We start from the raw sequence: 16,618 nt of genomic DNA, 5'->3' as shown, positions 1-16,618 counted from the left end.
GATTTGTAAAGTAAGGAACATAGGATCAAATGGTTTAGCCATACTTTCCTCAATTATCAGCCGTCTTGGTTTATGACTGCTGGAGGATATATCCATAATAGAAGCTGCAGAAATCCAAATGATATACAGTACATCAATGGGTCTGGCAATCACATCCTACCCCTTGTTCTATCATGCTGTATCTTTGCCATACTCAATCTGAGTTTAATAGTTCCCCAGAGAAACATCTTGAACAATGCATGCATTCTCTTAAGCAAATTGTATGAGAATTACAAAGGTAACATAGGAAAAACATAATTAATTTTAGCTATAATAGACATCCTCAACATCACTTTCTTCCACACTAGCAGTGGTAATCTAATTTATTGAATAAGATAATTTTCGATTTTCTTAAATGTGGTGGTTCAATTCAAATATGTTACATTATCAATATATTTCAGAAACCAATTAAGCTTAATAAGTGCTGAAACAGATTAAAAGACAAAGGACTTGAAATTCAACCATGGGGTGTAGTCGACCACTATTAAACATATTTGTCTGAATTCTGCTCGCTGCCATACTTGTGGAAGCATTAACCCATATAAATTGTGGCATAGACCTTGGCATTGTGCAGTAGCATAATCAAGAATGAGACCAATGTACATCTCCCCCTGTTTTTACCTGTTGAGTTCAATTGAAATAAAAATCAGGAGAGATATAAAATTAGTTGTTGACTTGTTATCATCCCTCTTGCACTATTGCAAAAAGACAAGATGCACCCCAATGAGTTAAAGCCTACACAAAAATAACAGAGAGAGAGGAAGTTCAGAAAAACCTGCCATACATAGGTGTCCCATGGCAGAATGTCAGGATTGCAATAATTACCCTCAAGATAAACAGACTTTAAAGATTGCAAACCTTTGGTTAGTTGATCTCTTATTCTTACATATTGCAAAATGCGTACACAATAAAGGACGTAAAACCAAATACTGGACAAAAGCATTAAGATATCATCATCATACAAAAAAATGTTATTTCCTTCTTGATTGTTCTGTGGCTTGATTTCCACAGTGTAATGATATATTCTAATAGGACAATTTATTCTAATGAAACAGCAAATGGTGACAGCTTACAGGCACACCTTTAGCTCACATCTCTTGGATTCCAGCCCTGTTGAAATGGCTGTGCTCCTGAGTGAGGATGCTGTAGGTCTCAACTTCAATATTAAAATGAGGGTAATGCTCTGAAGCTAAGATTTGTCCAATACTTAAACTCAGTTCCTTTGAATGTTTTTTCAGGTTTAGCAAGACTACAGCTGTCGTTTCTTGATTCTCCATAGGCTAATGTGTCTATAGATAATCCGCAGAACACTTGTTTCCAAAGAAGTCAGGCTGCAAAGTATCTTTCAACACTTGCACAGGAGTTTTGCATCAATTTGAATCTGTATTGATAAGGCAGACGGATTAATCAGTGCAAACTTTAAAGCATCTTTGTTTTAAATTTCACTAACAATTTCTTGGTCAAACATACCTGCAAAGTGACCTTTTTCAGTAGGTTATTTAAATGACCTTAATAAAAGGGAGATTAAAAGCAGTTCCAATGCCTTACCTATAAAAGTGTGATGAAAATCATCTAAGCCCAGGAGCTTTGTGCTGGCATATTAATAACTTTTTGAAGAAATAATCTACTTCTTTAATTTTTCCAGTATGTGTGGCGATTACTTTGATTATAATTTTGCAAAAAAAAAGAATTTTTTAGATATATTTTTTAAAGCACTAGAGCTTTTAAAAATTTTTGTTAACAAGATTTATAGAGCTTTTAAAATTATTTGTTAACAAGATTTAGATTTGCAATGAAATTGCCTTCATAGGGATCTTTAATATTTATGGTGGAAGTATGTGTCCCTAATTTCCTGATGTGGCATGCTAACCTTTTGTCAATGTTTAAACATTCTGGTTTTTAAACGTGGAGGTGGTTTTGTAATCTGAGGTGTAATACACCTTTAAGAGAATGTGAGCAGATTGATCATGTGACTGTAAGACCCAATAGCTGTGTAATACAGGCTACCATGTTAATATTAGTCTGGATTAGGGTCTGATTGGAGAATGTAGGGAAAATGATGTTTAATGATTAATTGTAGTTTAGATCACACAATTAAAGCATATTAATCTTTTAACCTCGTAGTATACTACCCTTTAAAACTGAAACCAATGGAGGATACCATCAGTTAATATCTGCTTGGCTTCAATTGATAGAGAAAGGCACCATGGGCTTTTAGACACAATGAGGTAACATATTAGTGAGTTAATTACAGAACAACCTGGCAGGGGAGAGACCATGAGCATGGTTCTGCCAAGGCAAGGTCGGGAAGCAAAGGCTATAACCAATTGAAACCCATACCATGGGGTATCTAACACCGTCCGAGTCACGGTGAAGGACAGCGAAGGAGGATCACCTATGGATCGGGCCTTCTTCGCCAGGAGGATCCTGTTGAAGGCGTGCGGTTTTGAAGCTCCGGAGATCTACACCCTGCAGGACTTCCCCAGCGCTGGATTTTTCGACGTGACGTTCCAGCGAGTGGCAGACTGCGTCCAGCTCCTGAGGGTGTTCGAGGAGAAGAGAGACCTGCCGGAGATGAAGATACTGACGGCGGAGCCGCTTTTTGCTCTGCCGTTGCAACGGGACCGGATGGTGATGGTGCATCTGTACAACCCCTTCGTCCCTGTCGCCGATGTGGTCACCTTCCTCACCAGGTACTTCGATAAGGTGGGGAGCGGCACCGAGATTCGAGACGACTTAGGGATCTGGACAGGCAAACGCCAGTTTAAGGTCACGCTAAAGACCGATGGTAAGAGAGCCACTTTCCACCCTCCTTCCAGATTCACTATTGGGGGAAACCGTGGCTACCTGGTCTACGCTGGGCAACCCAAGCATTGTCGCTCATGTGGCAAGGCTGGTCATGTGGCGGCCAACTGCAGCGCCTCCCTCTGCAAGATCTGCAAACAGGAAGGGCATTTTGAGGATCAGCAAATCCTTTTATGTCGGATTGTATGACGTGAAGCCCACGGACAGCACGGCCTCCCAGTCCTTCCTGTCCTCTATCACAGAGATCTTAGACAACAGTACGCGGGAGAGCCTGGACAAACCGCTAACTCCTGATGAACTGACTAAGGCCCTTGAGTCCTTCGAGAAGAGTAAAACTCTCGGAAGCGACGGCTTGCCGGCGGAGTTGTATTCGGCTCTGTGGGACTGGATCGGCCCAGACCTGCTAGAAGTGTACGAGAGTATGCTCCTGGCCGGTAGTATGTCAGAATCCATGCGGAAAGGCATCATCACCCTCATCTACAAGCACAAGGAGGGAAGGGAGGAAATTAGAAATTGGTGACCCATTTCACTGTTGAATGTGGACTATAAGATTCTGTCCAAGGTCATCGCCAATCGGGTCAAATCCGCTCTGGAATTGGTGATTCACCCTGACCAGACCTGCACTGTGCCGGGCAGGAAGATCTCTGACAGCCTCGCGCTGCTCAGGGATACGATTGCCTATGTACAGGACAGGGGTGTGGATACCTGCCTCATCAGCTTGGATCAGGAGAATGCCTTTGACAGAATATCGCACACCTACATGGTGGATGTGCTCTCCAAAATGAGGTTTGGGGAGGGAATTCGAAATTGGATCCAACTGCTCTACACTAACATCAGTAGCGCAGTCTCAATCAATGGGTGGGAAACAGATAGCTTTCCGATTAAATCTGGAGTCAGGCAGGGCTGTCCTCTCTCGCCTGTTCTTTTCGTGTGTTGCATAGAACCCTTTGCCGAGTCCATCAGGAAGGATCCGGGCATAAGAGGAGTGACGATCCCAGGCAGTGGAGGCACTCAGGTAAAAGCCTCCCTGTACATGGATGATGTCGCCGTCTTCTGCTCGGATCCGCTGTCGGTGCACAGACTGATCCACAACTGCGACCATTCGAACTGGCCTCAGGAGCCAAAGTAAATCGTGGGAAGAGCGAGGCCATGTTCTTTGGGAACTGGTCTGACCGATCCTTTGTCCCCTTCACTGTCAGGGCTGACGGCCTGAAGGTGCTGGGGATATGGTTCGGAGGGACCAGGGATGCGTTAGAAACTGGAAGGAGCGAGTGTCTATGGTGAAAAGGAAACTGGGCATGTGGGAGCGACGCTCCCTCTCCATTGCAGGTAAGAACCTGGTCATCAGGTGTGAGGCACTCTCGCTGTTGCTGTACGTGGCGCAGGTCTGGCCCATTCCAGACTCCTGCGCGATGGCGATCACTCGAGCCATCTTCCGCTTTATCTGGAGGTCAAAAATGGATCGTGTCCGCAGGGACGCGATGTACAAGCCTCTAGATAAAGGGGGAAAAAACGTGCCCAACATCGCCTTCATACTGATGGCCACCTTTGTGTGTGGCTGCATCAAGCGGTGCGTAGACCCTCAGTACGCAAACACCAAGTGTCACTATGTGCTGAGGTTCTACCTGTCCCCGGTGTTGCGAAGATGGGTCTGGCCACGCTGCCGCGGAACTGTGTAAACCCCCTCGGGCTGTACAGCTCAAAATGAAAGGCTGTAAATGATTGTAGTATTGTTTGTGCTGATGCACCTGGTGATACATTTTGTAAAAGTTGAACCGGATTGTACCCTTGTAATGGTGTTTTTGAAATGGTTTGGAATGTGGTTGAAGATATTTTATGAATAAAGTATATTTTTGCAAAAAAAAAATTACAGAACAACTAATGAAGAGGCCCTTGTTGCATTTATCTCCATATTACAGAGCCACATTGAGTTGCTGCCTTCAAGGTTGAATGGGCAAGCTTATATTCCCCCACATCGTAGAACCTTAACAGAACCGAGTGTTATCAGGAAAGGGAAGGTAGGAGGGAAAGAATAACAACAGCTGTGTCCGACATTAAGCTAGTTTTACTTTGCAGTGTTTTAGATTAATTCTTTGTGTTAAGAATTAACTTTTGTAACAATGTGTGACTAGTTTTGCAACTGTATCATCTTTTTAGACTTCTGTTAAGACTAAGTATTAATTGAATGTATTGGGAGACTTTACTACCTTACATTTTAAACACTGATTATTGCAATGCACTTATATTTTATACACACTCTGTGTAACTTTTAAATGGTACCTATTTTGTAATCTTTTGTATTAGGCCTACATAGTTTTAAGGTTGTAAGCAACTTTTCCAACTCATCCTTTTGTTTTAAAAGTAAAGTAACTCATTCCAAATACCAACAACTACAGAGAGAAAAACATCACCCAGCAGATGGCCTGTAAAGACAGTTACTGATAAGGGTTCTGAGACGATGAGCTCAGGATATCATTCATGAGGACATGATAGCACGTCTCTCCCATCCTAAACAAATGGTCAAAGGAAGATATCATAAAACACCCAAAACAAAAACAAAAATACGTGGAAAAACTCAGCAGGTCTGGTGGCATCTGCGGAGAGGAACACAGTTAACGTTTTGAGTCTGAATGACCCTTCAACAGAACTAAGTAAAAATGGAAGAGAGGTGAAATATAAACTGGTTTAAGGGGGTGGGGGGGGAACGTTTGTCTTAGTAAGAAGTTATTAAAATAACAGAAATAAACTGTAGTGAGTTAGCCATGTTCAGCAGGCCGATTGTAAGTACATTACAATTGAAAGCCTTCACCATAGTCATCAAAGTTATTTCCCTCCAGTATGCCACAATTTGGCTGCATCGAACCGTTTAATCAGACCATCAATGACTTGTCACATTATATTGAACACCCTTGTGTTTTTCTTTTTGGCTAACAATATATCGGGGGAGGAGAAGAGGCAGGCTATCCTCTTATCAATATGTGGCAGTAAAACATACAGCCTAATTCATAGTCTAATGGCACCCAACACCCCAGATTCCAAGAACTTTGATGAGTTGACGAATCTTGTGAAAAGCCACTTTCAGCCAAAACCCTTGGTAAAAATGCAGTGTTTTAAATTCAATTTGAGGTGTTGTGTCCCTGGAGAGACACTTGCTTGCTATGTAGCAGCCTCAAAACAATTGGCAGAGCACTGTGAGTTTGGGACGTCGATTAATGACATGTTAAGAGACCAGTGTAAGAGTGTATGGGATTAATGAAGATGCCATTCAAAAAAAGACTTCAGCAAGATGCTGGAGTTGGCACTCGCGATAGAGAGCACAGTCAGGGATTCAGAAGAAATCAAGGGAGCACAAAAGTCCTTCACGTTGGGGGGGAGGCACCGGCTAGAAATGGCGCAGAAGTGCAGGACTCCACGGAAAGGTGGGAAACAGCCGCCACTAACAGACCAGCAAAAAGCAATGGATAAAAACCACATTAATAATAGCATAATTGGAACCAGACAGCCTGCAAAGGAACGACAATTTAAAAGAACCAAGTGTTTCTATTGTCGTTGCAATGGGCACATTATGCGATATTGTAAAGAAAGATTGAGGCAAAATTTCAAACAAAAAGGCAGAAGTCGTGAAATTTATATAATGGAGGAACCAGAAGAAACAGAGTCAGATATTTATCACAGAATCACACAGTGCAGAAGAGGCCATTCGGCCCATCGAGTCTGCACCGACACGTGAGAAACATCTGATCTACCTACCTAATCCCATTTACCAGCACTTGGCCCATAGCCTTGAATGTTATGACATGCCAAGTGCTCATCCAGGTACTTTTTAAAGGATGTGAGGCAACCTGCCTCCACCACCCTCCCAGGCAGCGCATTCCAGACCGTCACCACCCTCTGGGTAAAAAGGTTTTTCCTCACATCCCCCCCTAAACCTCCTGCCCCTCACCTTGAACTTGTGTCCCCTCGTGACTGACCCTTCAAGTAAGGGGAACAGTTGCTCCCTATCCACCCTGTCCATGCCCCTCATAATCTTGTACACCTCGATCAGGTCGACCCTCAGTCTTGCTTCATTTACTTGCTACACAACTTAAGTGGGTAAAACAGAGCCAATCTACGAATCTACGTGACAGTAGAAGTCAACAGAAAACCCATTCGAATGGAGGTGGATAGAGGCACATCCACGACAGTCATAGGGGAACACACGTTTAAGTATCTGAATGGAGGAGGCCACTTACTAAAGCTGGAAAACTCAGATGCCAGACTAAAGACATAAACTGGTGAAGACATACGAGTCAGGGGTATATGCAAAGTTCCAGTACAGAAACTTTGAGATGGAATTTGATCAGTTCATGCCATGCCCTGAAGCTGTATATTTATATTCCCTTCAATAGAAACTCCAATAAACAGTGTGATCAAGCTGTGTTGTGGTGACATGATTAGAATATCAAAGTTTCCAGACTGGAAGCCGGTCTGCTAATCTATCCCTCATGGTGATAACAGCCATAGGACCGAGTGTCCTCAGAAGAAACTGAATAAGAGTGATCAATCTTGAGAGATTACTGAGGTCTCAATCAGAAACAGGAAATGTTGCTGTTCGAGAAAAGGAGCATGTAAAGACTCAACAAAAGGAACTCGTAGACCTGATGCTTCAGGACAGAGTTTGAGTTGAAGTCAGTAACTTCCAAAAAGAAGAAGAAAACCAGCTGAAGGACTTTCATAGAATGCAAGATTCCATCAGATCCCAATCTGTACCACTCGAAAGGTATGAGGAAGAACAGAAAGAATTCCACATATCTCTGGCTGAGAAAACACAACAATACTTAATTCTCCAGGAACCAACAAACAAATATAAAAAAGAAATGGAAGAGCTGAAGAACCAGCTATGTGGAAGCCAGAAGCCTTAAAAATAGAGACCCCTGAGTTTTCAAACTCAGATGAGGAAGTGATAGAAGACTCAACCACCGAGTTCACTCAAGTTGAGTTCATACCTGAACCTAGTCTGGCCAATAGGGAAGTTGAAGAGGAAGCCGAGATTAAAGTCCGCGCTGCCAAGAAGAAAACCCATCAAAAAAAGACACGTAGGAAGCGAAATTACCATCAACATTTTTTTTTACAGAACAGGAAGCTGATCATTTTGTGTTAAATTTAGCCTTGTCCAACATCCTGATTCTCAGAACCTGCCTGACAGCTGCCTTTTGTATTGTTGAACTTGGAGGGGAGGAGCAACAGGAGTGCATGCAATGGGGCCCGAAAGAATATGAAAATAGTCCTGTTAGAGTCTACACCATGGAAGTACCTATAGGAGCTATTGAGCCTGAGAGAGTCGAAGAGTCAAACTTACAGGTTCCTACTGGGGAGCCTACTGGACAGATAACTCCTGAGAGGGAGGCCTCAGATAAACCATCTGATGTTGTAAAACTACGATGGTCAACACATTTGAAAAAGCCTCCAGTGAGACTAAATTTGTAAATAGTTCATTTTTGTAAATAGTTAATATATTGTAAAATGTATTTTCAAGTAAAGGGGGAGGGATGTGGTAATCTGAGGTGTAATATACCTTTAAAAGAATGTGAGCAGATTGACTAGGTCACTGTATGACCCAATAGCTGTGTAGTGTAGTCTCCCATGTTAATGTTAGTCTGGAGTAGGGTCTGTTTGGAGAAGCACACATCATGTTAGTGCTCTGTTATCTACATAAATAAATAGCATGTGCTTCATTTCATATTGGTCTCTGCGTCTGCAGTATGTTGTAATTGATTCACCTGCCGACAAATGAGCAACTGGTTCACGAGCAAAACGACCCCACAGTAGAACATAACAGTGGTGGACTAATATTCCAGAGACCCAGGGTAATGCTCTGGGGACCCAGGTTCAAATTGCACCATGGCAGATGGTGTAATTTGAATTAAAAAAACATCTGGAATTAAAAGTTTGGTGATCACCATGAAACCATTGCCAATTGTTATAAAATCTGGTTCACTCATGCTCTTTAGGGAAGGAAATCTGCTGTCTTTACCTGGTCTGGCCTACATGTGACACCAAACCCACAGCAATGTGGTTGACTCTTAAATGCCCCCTGAACAAGGGCAATTAGAAATGGGCAATAAATGTTGGCCTAGAGAGTGATACCCAGATCCCATGAATGAATTAAAAATAAACACGGCAAGCAAATTCCAGCTTCTTAGGGATTATGGTATTCCTTGTGCTCTGATTTCTTACTGTTAATGCTGTTAATACAGTCAGACAGATTTCCCATTCATCTTGTATCCAAAAGAAATGTGGATTTGTTTTTATTCATTCATGGTATGTGGGCTTCGCTGGCTGGACCAGCATTTATTGCCCATTCTTGTTGCCCTTGAGAAGGTGGTGATGAGCTGCCTTCCTGAACCATTGCAGCCCATGTGGTGTAGGTACACCCACAGTGCTGTTAGGAAGGGAGTTCCTATGTGGTGGTTTTCTCATCTCTCTGCTGCCCTTGACCTTCTAGATGAAAGTGATTGTGGGTTTGGAAGGTGCTGTCGAAGGAGCCTTGGTGAGCTCCTGCAGTGCATCTTGTAAATGGTACACACTGCTGCTGCATTCATCGGTGGTGGAGAGAGTGAATGTTTGTGGATGTTGTGCCAATCAAGCGGGCTGCTTTGTCCTGGATGGTGTCAAGCTTCTTGAGTGTTGTGCAAGCTGCACTCATCCAGGCAAGTGGAGAGTATTCTATCACACTGCTGACTTGTGCCTTGTAGATGGTGGACAGGCTTTGGGGAGTCAGGAGGTGAGTTTTTTGCCACAGGATTCCTAGCCCCTTACCTGTTCTTGTAGCCATATTATTTATATGGCTAGTCCAGTTTATTTTCTGGTCAATGGTAACCCCCAGGATGTTGATAATGGGGGATTCAATGATGGTAATGCTATTGAACATCAAGGGACGATGGTTGGATTCTCTCTTGTTGGAGATGGTCATTGCCTGACACTTGTGTAGTGCGAATGTTACTTGCCACTTGTCAGCCCAAGCCTGGATATTATCCAGGTCTTGCTGCATTAGGATATAGACTGCTTCAGTATCTGAGGAGTCGTGAATGGTGTTGAACCTTGTACAATCATCGGCGAACATCCCCACTTCTGATCTTATGATGGAAGGGAGGTCATTGATGAAGCAGCTGAAGATGGTTGGGCCTAGAACACTACCCTGAGGAACTCCTGCAATGATGTCCTGGAAATGAGATGATTGACCTCCAACAACCACAACCATCTTCCTAGGTATGACTCCAGCCAGCGGAGTATTTTCCCCCAATTCCCATTGACTCCAGTTTTTCTTGGGCTCCTTGATGCCACACTCGGTCAAATGCTGCCTTGGAGTCAAGGGCAGTCACTCTCGCCTCACTTGACATTATTGTTGAATCCCCCACCTTAATATCCTGTGGGGTTCTGGGGTGGCCTGGGTCACCATTCACCAGGCACTTAATTGGACCAGCCACATAAATACAATGGCTACAAGAGCAGATCAAATGTTGGATATTCTGTGACAAGTGACTCACATTCTAAATCCCCAGAGCCTTTCCACCATTTACAAGGCACAAGTCAGGAGTGATGAAATACTCTCCACTCCCACTCCCCTGAATGAGTGCTGCTCCAAAAACTTTCAAGAAGCTCAACACCAACCAAGGCAAAGCAGCCTGCTTGACTGGCACCCCATGGACCACTCCAAAGATTCACTTCATCCATTAATGGCACACAGTGGCTGCAGTGTGTACTACCTGCAAGATGCACTGAAGCAACTCACCAAGATTTCTTCAACAGCACACCTCAAACCCACAGCCTCTACCATCTAGAGGAATAAGGATAGCAGGTGCATGGAAAAACCGCTAACTACAAGTTTCCCTTCAAGTAACACACCATCCTGATTTGGAAATGTATCTCGTTCTTTCATTGTCACAAAGATCCTTAACCTCCCATCTGAACAGCTCTGTGGGTGTACCTTCATCACATGGACTGCAGCAGTTCAAAAGGGTGGCCACCACCACCTTCTCAAGGGCAGTTAGGAATGGGCAATAAATGCTGGCCTTGCCAGTGATGCCCACATCCTGTGGATGAATAAAAAATGTGATCATAAAACGTTGCTATAAATCCCATAATCCTATGTAATAAATGTGAATTTACCTTTTTCTGCCACTACAAAGCAGTGGCCCTGTCCATAGGCCCTTAGTCTGGGCTGTTCTTAAATTGTTCTTCATTGTTGGAATTGTCAGCTTTTGATAATTTACCAGGTTGGCATGTTTGAGCCAGTAGGAGCCATTTGGGATAGGCATTGCTCGTTGGAATGCCCATGAGAAGGATCAAGAATCTTCTCTATTTGGAGGCATGCGATGCTTGTAGTATGACCCCAAGTGTTGGTACATCTCCCATTGACTCCAGTTGCTGCTGTTTGCATGCTTGACATGCAGTGCAGGAGCGGCACCTCAGCAATTGGTGAAGAGAAAATGGAGCCATCCAGGAGCAGGGCAAGATTGGACTAGTAAGCAGACTTGCTTGACTTTAACCTCTCCTATAACACCATTACCACCTTGGTGGTGGGTGGAGGTTAAAATTGACCAATTTAATTAATTTACAGGACATTCAAAATGAATCAATTGAACAAAAGGAAGATTGTGGCTGTGGATGGTTAGAGGGTTCCCATTAGAGGGAATTTTCAGCTTTCTTTGAAAATTCTGCACAAGTGAAAGTTGCTGGTTTTTATTAAATGAAAAATGTTCTGGCTCTTATCTTTAAAAAAATCTGGTTTAAAAAGAATCTAGTAATTACTCTTTTTCGACTTAGAAATGGGCCAGATAATATTGCGAAGGTGAAATTAAGAAGAGACTGAATGAGAGTACAAAGAGGTCAACATGTTTTGGTGAATCCATATTTCAGATCATCAGTATTATTACATTTTTCCACATTGACTTGTACAAAATGTTGAAATAAAACTCCTTGGATATGAGTGGTGAATTCCAGAAGTTGCATCTCCAAAACCTTGAGCCCTGAATTATGTTCAATCATATGCTGGCTGGACTGGGAGATACAATGACAGATTTTTCAATTGTCCTTTATGTCATTTGACAGAGGATTTGTTTGTCTAGCATAAAAACAATTTACAATCGTGAAAATGCTGCACTTTCCTCCAAGCTGCATGCTCAGTAACAGCTGCTGTTTGAGGGTTTGGATGAAACCAAACACAGCGCTAGAGCACAAATAGGAAGAGGAAATGAGTGTCTTGAACTCTACAAGAAATTAACAGTGTGGTAATCTGAGGTGTAATACACCTTTAAGGGAATGTGAGCAGATTAACCACGTATCTGTACTACTCAATTGCTGTGTAGCGCAGGCTACAATGTTAACTGGTAGTTTAGAATAGGGTCTGGTTGGAGAAGCACGCATTTGTTAGTGCTCTGTCACTTGTGTAAACAGCATGTGCTTCCCCTTACATTGGTTTCTGCGTCTGCAGCATATTGTTTACCAACTCACTCATCAGTAGATAGGCAACCACGTTTGCTGAGCAAAGTGACCCGACAGAGAAGGAACATAACAAACAGGTGGTCTACTCAAGTGTATTGACTGAAAACTTTGGAGCTATGGTTCACAAAAGTTTCCTGGTCAGCCATCTGCAGAAGGTGATGACAAACCACCGCAGTACCTTGCCAAGCATAACTATGGATCAATCACAGAAGTCCATAGTCACCAACATCCTCTCAAGGCTGAGAGACCAGAGAGAGAGACCAGAGAGAGAGAGACCAGAGAGAGAGAGAGACCAGAGAGAAAGAGAGAGACCAGAGAGAAAGAGAGAGACCAGAGAGAAAGAGAGAGACCAGAGAGAAAGAGAGAGACCAGAGAGAGAGAGAGAGAGACCAGAGAGAGAGAGAGAGAGACCAGAGAGAGAGAGAGACCAGAGAGACAGAGAGAGACCAGAGAGAGAGAGAGAGACCAGAGAGAGAGAGACCAGAGAGAGAGACCAGAGAGAGAGAGAGAGACCAGAGAGAGAGAGAGACCAGAGAGAGAGAGAGAGAGACCAGAGAGAGAGAGAGAGAGACCAGAGAGAGAGAGAGAGAGAGAGACCAGAGAGAGAGAGAGAGACCAGACAGAGACAGAGAGACCAGACAGAGAGACAGACAGAGACAGAGAGATAGACAGAGAGACAGACAGAGACAGAGAGATAGACAGAGAGACAGACAGAGACAGAGAGATAGACAGAGAGACAGACAGAGAGAAAGAAACAGAGAGAGAGGGTTCAGAAACCAAATAGATGTTTGTTGTACTTACACAGAACATTGGACAGGATGATAACAATATCAGCTCTGGCACACAGTCACCACCTCCGTGCTGCCCCCCACCTTCCCAATCTGTACATTAGAAAATAAAAACAGGAAGGTGTTTGCAATTGGGTTTGTATCCACCAACCGGCAGGTGGTCAGGGAATATTTTCAGAGTGGGGAAAGACAAGGCAGAAACTGACTTTCAATTTCAAGCTCACCAATTCCATGGGCAAAGTACAAATGTTAGGTGGAATCATCCCAGATTTGCAGTAAGTAAGGTAGCAGGCGTGCAAAAAGTTGTTTGACCCGCCGACCACAAAAGCGGGTTTTTGCTGTCCTGGTGTGTCCTGCCTCATTAATAATGCATTCACAGGAAACATGCCGGATCACTGGAGGGCAGGCTTGGATTTTCCTGCCACGCCATGACCTCAGCGTTTCCTCACTCTGGGCGCCATATTTAAAGGGCACCAGAGCACAGCTTTCTTCGTGTCTAGACCAGAACTGATCCAGTCAACAGACCCGAAAGCAAAGAAGATGCAGCCCCCAAATTTAGTGACGCCTCTCTGGGTCGCCATGATGTACTTTACCCCAGCTCTGGCCGCAAGACATCCACCAGAGTCACCAATCCAGCCTGGGAGGCAGTAGCAGCGGTGGGAGGCAGTAGCAGCGGTGGTCAGCAGCAATGGAGCACAGAGGATGTCAGCCATCCAGTGCAGGAGGACAATGAATGCTTTCGTCTGTTCTGCCAGGGTAAGACAAACACCTCATCAACTCTCAACACACACATTCACAAACCCATCACACATCCACAGGGATCTCACACCTCAAAGGACAACACCACTAACTGTCACACACACCCTCACATCTCCATCAGGCTCATATCCTCTGGAGCTTGCACCTTCGTCCCGTCTATTGCTCTGCTCACCACACAAACATTCCACGCAGTGTCATGTGTCCTGCTCACATTCTCCATCTATTTTCATGCAGGAGAAGCTGATTCACAACAGCAGGGAGAGGTTCCGGACTGGGGGTGGAGTGGCCCACATTAGGCCCCTCACTCACTTTGAGGAGTGTGCCATCGTGCTGACTGGTGAGGACGTGGACCATGCCTGTGGTGATGATGAGGTCAGCGGCGAACATCCTCATGAGGATCCTGCACCACATCATCCCTCTCTCAATGCAACTGTGAGAGCTCCCTCTCCTGCTTTTGACTCTGCTGCCACTAATTATCTCTACTTTGGTTCACAGGGAGCTCTGCAAGGCAACCGACACCCTCAGCCAGCCAGTCCCTCAGCTCCATCCACGTCCTCACCTCCAGCCAAGAGGACACCTCCTCCACTGAAGAGCTGGAAATAAGCAGCCTGGAAGACCCGTCACAGCGCTTACCCACACCCTCCACCAACACAGAAGAGACACACACCTTTGTGGGACCTAGATCTAGAGCAGACTTGAGTTCACAATTTGGTGGTCACTGCACGGACATGTGTCTGCAGCAGGAGGAGGCAGGTTCAGCCGAGCTCCCCGGCAGTCGGGAGACTGCTGGGGAAGAGGCATCTGTGAGGTATGAGCCTCTGGATTCGGGCTTTCAACTCATTGTGGAGAGTCAGCAGAAGGTGGGGGAACGTCAAGCAGAACTGTTGGAAGTCCTCAACAGAGTGGCATGTGAGTCAGAGCAGTGTATCCATCTGCTCTCTCATGAAGTGGTGCCACATGTGTGTGCATGGAGGCCTCCATGGAAAGGATGGAGACCTTGGTTCATGGAGACCCTGGTCCAGCAGAACAAGGAGATGCACGCACACCTGCACTCCATCATGGTAGCCATGGGTGAGTTCCTGCAGTGACAATGTTATAGGAAATGGGGCACCTCAACATCCCTCCAAGTGCTCCTTCCTCTCAAGCAGTCAGGCTGGGGCCCTCGGGCACCCGAAGGGAGGAGGAGCGGCAGCTGGACACCCCTGGTTATCCACTCAGGAATCTCAGAGATTGCCTGCTCCCTCCAAGTCCCCTTTGCCTCTGATCCCCCTCAACCTCTCCCTCTGTCATCACAAGTGGTTGCACAGGTGAACACATTTTGGGGTGGAAGCGTCCATGCCCACAGGTGTCGGGCGTGATCGGCAGTGTGAGTGGACAATATGTTGAGAGCACAAAAAATCAGTTTCACAATGTAGTGAAACCAATTTGCGAAGGTCTGCTCACCCTATCGATGGCGGGCCACGTTTCCCACAATTGGGGCTCCCGCTGCTGAAGAGCCACTGTGAGCCGTTGTTGGTCGGTGCCTAGCTAGACCCAGGCTCTATCGATGCTGCTTTTTATTCCTGCAGACGACTGAGAACCAGTGTCACCGAAGACTGCACATGTCTAGGGAACTGGTCGGTCACATCTGCCAACTACTGCAGGATTTGGTGCCATGGGGTCATGGAGGGCATCAGTGGCCGTGAAAGTGACCGTGGCGCTCAATTTTTAAACCAGTGGCTCCTTTCAGGGCTCCACAGGTGACCTCTGTGGGGTATCACTAGCCGCCACCCACAAATGCATTCATGAGGTCAGGAATGCAATCTTTGCGAGGGCACTCAACTTTGTGCTTTTCGCCCGGGACCAAGAGAGCCAGGATACAAAAGTGATTGGATTTTCCCAGATCTTGGGTTTCCCACAGGTGCAGGATATCATCAACTGCACTCGTGTGGCACTGAGATATCTGTCGCAACACGTGGTCAACTATGTCAACCGCAAGGGCTTCCATTCGCTGAATGTGCAGCTGGTGCGCGACCACCACAAGCGCACTGTGGAGGTGTGTGCACAGTTTCCGGGGAGTGTCCGTGACTCCTACATTCTCAATCGGTCAAAGATCCCTGACGTCTTCCAGGATCCACAGAGGCTGCAGGGTTGGCTCCTCAGGGACAAGGGCTACCCGCGGAGGATGTGGCTGATGACACCTGTGCAGCGGCCTCAGACTGCAGCAGAGCGACGCTATAATGAGGCTGATGCTGCAACTCGCAACTTGGTGGAGCAAACCATCTGGATGCTGAAAATGCGGTCCTGGTTCCTGGGCCTGTCTGGTGTAGCCCTGCAATATAGTCCACAAAGGGTGTCACACATCATCATATCCTACTGGGCCCTTTACAACCTGGGCTGGAGGTCTCCACCGATGAGGAGGACGTTGATGGGGATAAGGGTGAGGCGACGATGACGGCGACGAGGCCCTCGCCCTGACCAGATGTGGCAGGCGCACTCGGGAGGCCCTCAAAGCTGCTAGATTTGTGGAGGATGATGATGACGTGCAGTGAGGCCATGCCATGGATCTTCACATAGCCTCTGAGAATGTCTGACTCCTGTCTGGTCGAGGGAGATTGCTTGCACACTGTGATCAGGATCATATCATAGAGACGCAGCCATGAAACTTTAAAAGCATCTGATCTTTTGCCCGCCTTCAGCCCCTGAGCCCTTCAGGAGCACAGCTTCACTAGTCACAGATGCTGAGAGAACACAGAGAGAATGAC

Source organism: Cetorhinus maximus, chromosome 5 (genome assembly GCF_964194155.1).
Source record: "Cetorhinus maximus chromosome 5, sCetMax3.hap1.1, whole genome shotgun sequence".
Taxonomy (NCBI): Eukaryota; Metazoa; Chordata; class Chondrichthyes; order Lamniformes; family Cetorhinidae; genus Cetorhinus; species Cetorhinus maximus.
The sequence above is the reverse complement of the archived record's forward strand: the minus strand, read 5'-3'. Positions refer to the sequence as shown.